This window comes from Salarias fasciatus, chromosome 6 (assembly GCF_902148845.1).
Source record: "Salarias fasciatus chromosome 6, fSalaFa1.1, whole genome shotgun sequence".
Lineage (NCBI taxonomy): Eukaryota > Metazoa > Chordata > Actinopteri > Blenniiformes > Blenniidae > Salarias > Salarias fasciatus.
Genome location: NC_043750.1, coordinates 37719820 through 37725350, shown reverse-complemented (window position 1 = coordinate 37725350; position 5531 = coordinate 37719820).

Genomic DNA, 5531 nt, shown 5'->3' with positions numbered 1-5531 from the left:
TTTCCAGCTCTTTGTTTGGGTTTTGTCAGACCACAACATTCCTGTTTGTCTTCCCTCTCACAACCCCACAGCTCGATGCTTTCCAGCTTCAACTGGCAGCTGCATTTCAACACAAAGTTAAAAAAAATAAAAAAAAAAGCAGCTGTGAATGCATGCAGTCAGTATGTGAAAAAGAAAAAACTGGAAGAAAAACTAATCTTGACTTAGATTTATCAAGTAGAAGTGGGTTCACTTCAGGGTGGAGTTTGCATGTTCTCTCCTTGCATGGTTTCCTCCAACTTCCTCTTATATGCAAGTTATGGAGGTGAATAAGTTGTGTGCATTTTGATGAATGAAACCACCGTTCAGAGTTTTCAAGTGAAAATGCAAACTTTCCTTATGTTTCTGGTGTTGGTTTGGTGTTCAACAGTGGTGCATACAACTCGTGTCACGGTGGTGAATAGTTGTTCTGGTCATGCCAGTGAACGTGTACAATAACAAACAAGGCCACCTTCAATGTGCCATGACTTTCAAGTCCAGATTCCAGACTGTTTTTTTTTTTTTTTGTCCATATTAGGTGTTTTCTAGTGGAGTGTCTCCCCTCATAACACCCAGTTTGTCATCTGTAAATGCGAACATTGTCTACTTCCATTGATGTCTGGTATAGTGTTCTCTACGGACGTGTGTGTTGTGTCTTTACAGCAACAGTGGTCCAACATGCTAGCTGCACCGTATTCAGAGTTTCTGCTATTGCTGTGCAAACGTGAAATTTTCCTGAAATGAAAACACATAAATTATGCTTTTTCACTTGAAACGTTGTTGTGTAAAAGTTGCCTAAGTGACGAGAGCTTGAACTGAGTGAATCGATCTTCCTGCAGCCGTCATGATGAAGTTCCCACACAAGATGTGGAGAATGACGGAGACCTGCGGCTGCCATGAAGCACAGCAAGCATCCTCCTGTAAAATATCATTCCCTCACTTATACATCTCTGCGCTCACATTAAATTAATGAATAGCTTTAATGAGTGATGCTTTATTTAATAGAAAGAGAACTCTGAGAGCTTGGTACTGAGTCTGGGTGCAATTCCTGCTGGCCTTCACTCAACACTAATGCAAACATGCAGTTTTTCCAGGCGGCTCTTGCAAAGCGATGGAGAACTCCTTCGAGATGAAAGCTTTTCGGTCCTTTTCAGGTTCTTCGTCGTGGGTATTTCACTTCCCTCCCTCCTGCCTTTGGACTGACTGTGAGCGTGTCGGGGACTGGGGGAGTCCTCCAAAGTGTGTTTCTGCTTTTTTCCCATCGTCTGGGATGCTGGGACCAGCTTCAGAGCCCCCGCCTGGATGCGGCACCGCGGGATGAAGCGAGTGCTCTGAAATGGTTTTATCGACATTCCACAAAACTAAATTGCCTCTTATATGCTGCAGCAAGGCACATAAACAAAACACAAAATAACACTCAAATTGTTTTTATGACTTCGGAGCAGAACGCTGCACTGCTTTACATCAATCTCAGATATTTAACCCCTTCATGAGGCGAACCTGGAGGGACAAGCTGAAGACTTGAGCACATACTCACACTGTACGCACACAAACATGACCGGATGGGGGAATGAACTGTCAATTCCCCGGATTGGAGAACGCCAACTGTAACACCACTTTAGGGATCCTTAAACAACTTTCCACCAATCAGATGTCTGGAAGTGCAAAACTGACCATAATCAGACAATCACCATGTCTGGTCTGAAATGATCTCTAAATAGATCGCATTTGTCACTCACCGGATTTATGTAAAAGATTATACAATCTTTCTGCCACATCCTACACATCACTGAGCATGACGCGTTTTTAAATGTTTTTTTTTTTTTTCTCTCTCTGCAAAAATGTAGATTCCCTTGTTAATGACTCACCAGATGCTTTTGGCACAAGTTTGAAATTAATCATACTGTAAATTCACTATTTGTATGCTCGGATCATTTCTTCAAGAAATACAGCAATCAGATGTGGTGCTGCACAAACATGAAGTGGAAAACAATTTATGAAAACAAACACATTTTTTTTAAATTATGAGAAGTTTAGTATTAGACACATTGTCATAGATTTACACATTAGAATAAAAAGTGTTACTGTAGCATGGACCATTAAATTTAAGGACCAAGATGTCTTAAAAGAGGGATTGTCTTTATAAATACACCACCAATGTGTCTGTACGTCTACTTAAAGAGAATTAGTACTTTGTCAACTCTGCTCATGATGCATTATGCTGTGTAAACAGCCGTCAGTCCCCACAACATGAGTAAGACACACACACGCTGAAATTCTTTTGTCAGGGCTCCAGTGATGGATAAATCCTGTGAGCCTTCCCTCTGTCTCTCAGCTCCATGTTTCTGGCAGACTGCTGACTCATGCATTCTGCTTCTCCCTCGCGCTCTTTCTCTCCATAAACTCAGTCTGTGGCCTTTTCCTTCGTCTCCTCTTCCTTCTTACACAAGCGATTCTCCGGAGTTTGAATAATTCAGTGGCGTTTTCTCTCCTTGTGACCCCTGCGTGGGCGTGAGTGTGCGCGCTCACGTCGCCAGTATTACCGTCGTCGTACATGTTGCTTAATTTTCATGTGGGTGTGTTTATGTGTGTGCGACTGGTCTCGCTGTTGGGAGAAACTGTGTAATTGCCTCGTGCTGTCGCTGTATAGTTGGCTAAATCTCATAATGAGAATAATGCCTGCTGTGCTCGAGCTCCAGGCACTGAATTCAGTGGGGAAAGTTGGGAATCAACATTTTACAGGCGTTTGCTGGATATCTGGAGATTTATATACAGTTTTTAACATATGTTCACGTGGTTTTAGGGATCTGTGGGTCCAGTTTTTTTCTGCATAGCTCCCTTGATGGTTGTCAGCTGTGAGTGGTTAGTGTCTCCTCTGAAGTGTGTCGAAATGTCTTCTCTCGTGTTTTTGTCAGTACGTCTCTCTTTTCAGCCACAGCAGCAGAGTCTTGTTCCAGTTTCTGATAGTTTGAGGTTTCATTACTTCTTCCTGACCACTTTCTTGGATTTCCCATGTCTCACTCTGTGAGATCCGTCCATCTATCCATCCTGACTCAATCTCAAATTCATGTTTTTGGACCAGAGGACCTGGTTACCTCCTAAATGCATGTACAGGGTGAACGTGCAACAGAAATGTCCAGACTGCAATGGAACCAGGGAACCTTCTCACTGCATCGTCAGCAGATATTAATTCAATTAAGTCAAATTAAACAACCACAGTTGTTAGTAAAAGAAACACCGAGTCTGTATTTTCTCTTCCTGCAAAGAAGAGAAACATTTGTTCCAGAGTGGACTGAGAAACAGAGTTCAGATATTAAACAATGAACTCCCGTGTGGATTTTAATGGCCATCAAACTGAGAGCCCAGTGGACGACACACCGGAGGGAGAAGGCTGATCGACTTTTTATTGCCTCAAAACAGAGAAAACTGATTCTGATTCGATGCCAGCTCTTTTTTTTTTTTTTGTATTTGCTCACATTAAGTTACATAATTAAGATCAGTTATTATTCTTAACAGCTGATTTTCAGATAAAACGGTTCATGTGCACATGATGATGATTGTCGAACTCAAGTTTATTTATGCGAATTGTCTGTAATTTATGAACCGGCTGGAGATCTCCCTGCCAGAATCCTTCCTGCTGGTACAAACCTGGTCGTCTGTTTGTTCTCTAACAAGAATTCTCTTTGTTCATATTGTGTGGATGATTTAATGCATTTAATTCTAAATATCAAAAATCCAACAATCTCATTTTTAAAGTAATTTCAGTAGTTTAACTTTGTACAAATGTTCCATGTTTTTGCCTCATCTGTGGTCACTCCAACAATTTCTGATAGAAAATGCCTGAATAAGTTATGACAACAAATGCAGGTACATATGTGGAGACATAGACTCACACACCCATCAGCATTTGCAGAATAAGACTTCTCGTCTCAACAACTTTGGGCAACAAATCAGCCGGAAGATCAATCAGAAGATGACGCATCAAAGACAACATGAAGGCCGCCGTCGTCCGATGGAGACGGAGATAGAGACGGATCAGACATGCTTTAAGGAGAGCAGGGCGGATTCACCATCACAGCTCCACATTAGACACCAGAGAGGAAACACAAACGGGGAGGAGCCGAGAGCGGCAGGCATCGCACTGAGGATGGAGAGCTGCAAACCCTCAAACACGCCCTGAGAAGCATCCAGAAGCTGGCGAAGAAGAGACGGAGCGTCGACCCTTTGTTGATGTCCTACATGCCTGACGGCGTTCACGAGTGAGTGAAGGAATCAGCACGCAAACACACAAGGTCATGTATATTTGATAATGATGAAAAAGACGATTATTGCGTCTTATTTAGAAAGAATATACTTAAACATCCTTGTAATTTCTTTGTGTTTTTGAAGCCATTTACAGAAAAAGCTCAGTTTTGCGGCTGTGTGTTCATACTACATACCGTCAGAAGCGGCTTCGCTCATGGATGATGAACATTGTGCTCTGCCATTATCAGCATACACTCGCACACAGGCTCCCATACTGTTAGCACGTGACTGGGAGCCAAACAAAGAGCGAGAGAGAGCGAGAGAGTGACAGAGAGCAGGCATGAAAGTGAGTCTGTGTGTATGTCTGGACATGTGAGTGTCCGTGTGAGTTAGCGTTTCTGTCCGCAGCGTTTGCTCTGCAGCTCAAAGGGCCGCGACGTATTCACACACCCAGAATCCCTCCTCCCCAGAAACACTGACCCGTGGCATTCCTCCACATCCTCCCCTCTTCCTCCCGTCACGTCACTTGTTCTCCTCTCCTGATCGTCAACAACCAGAGCAGACGGTCACCACAATGCAGCGGCGTGCTCCCAACACCTCCGCAAAACGCCTGGCTCTCAGGCCTTCTCTCGTGCGCGTCTGAACTCAACGGAGCAGACAGATCGCGGTCACGGCTGCCTAAAAAAGGGGCATTTCTCTGCCCTCGGTCGGCAGGAGCTTTGGCTCGTCGAACGGGCTGACACCCAGGGTGCAAGCTGTTATAATCAGCTCCCGTTTAGCTGCTTTAAACAGACAGATCCCACCTGCAGGGAGGCAAACCTCAGGAGGCTGAGCTGCACGCTGCTGTGAGGATGGAGGGACGGAGGCACAGATGGATGCACAGACTGGTGGAAGGAGACTGAAACCATCCCCCTGCTCCAAGGGAGCCAAGTAAAGGCAAACTTAAGGTGACGAGAGAGCTCCGTATTGTGTTGCCGACCGTGGGAACTGTGGTGTTATGTAACCTCACACATACTCAAAGTATATGTATATATATATATATATATATATATCTACAGAGTCACAGAGCCCGAGGCGGTGGCTCAGGGGCTGAGTCGGATGGACCCCTCGCTTGCTAACGGGACTTCTTAAGTGCTCCTGCCATCAGCATTTCTGCCTCTTGCATAACAGCCTCTCCGGCGCCGAGAACCCAGAGAAAACACGTGATCACTAAGAGGGTTCCTTCTGGCTGAGGGGTGATTTCTCATTCCCTCTCTTCCCCTCTTCCT